The 799-nt window shown below is 23.0% G+C and overlaps 1 protein-coding gene across 2 annotated transcripts in view; it reads right to left on the bottom strand.

Moving 5' to 3' along the window:
* LOC106467538 (coronin-2B-like) overlaps positions 1-799 on the bottom strand; it is a 38,917-nt gene that overhangs the window by 10,572 nt on the left and 27,546 nt on the right. The window lies entirely within an intron of this gene.

Below are 799 nucleotides of genomic sequence, written 5' to 3'. Positions count from 1 at the left end.
ATATTATGATTTTATATATATTGTTCTATCATTTTTCTTGCACCATATTATTTATATATATATATTGTTCTATCATTTTTCTAGCACCATATTATGATTTTATATATATTGTTCTATCATTTTTCTTGCACCATATTATGTTTTTATATATATTGTTCTATCATTTTTCTTGCACCATATTATGTTTTTATATATATTGTTCTATCATTTTTCTTGCACCATATTATGTTTTTATATATATTGTTCTATCATTTTTCTAGCACCATATTATGTTTTTATATATATTGTTCTATCATTTTTCTAGCACCATATTATGTTTTTATATATATATTGTTCTATCATTTTTCTTGCACCATATTATGTTTTATATATATTGTTCTATCATTTTTTGCACCATATTATGTTTTTATATATATATTGTTCTATCATTTTTCTAGCACCATATTATGTTTTTATATATTGTATTCCTTTTTTTTAGCTCATTTTGCTTCTTGTATCATGAAGTAGAACTCAAGAAATTAGTGAAATTTGATAATCAATTAATCAAAGATCATTAATCGGTTAAATTTAACTAATTGATTAATTTCATACGAGATATGAATAGTTGGAATAATCCAAAAATAGTAATAATAAGAAAAACATTAATTACAATATCTATGGGGTTTTGAGTCTGCTTTAATTCACCATATTGTAACCTAAATTAATTTAGATACGTGAATAACGTTATGACGAGCCTTGAATGGGTGAAACTGTAGTCCAAAGTTTGAAACTGTAGTCCAAAGTTTGAAACTGTAGTCCA

Source organism: Limulus polyphemus, unplaced genomic scaffold, assembly GCF_000517525.1.
Source record: "Limulus polyphemus unplaced genomic scaffold, Limulus_polyphemus-2.1.2 Scaffold2652, whole genome shotgun sequence".
In the NCBI taxonomy this organism is placed as follows: Eukaryota; Metazoa; Arthropoda; class Merostomata; order Xiphosura; family Limulidae; genus Limulus; species Limulus polyphemus.
This window is presented reverse-complemented; position numbering and strand designations above follow the sequence as displayed.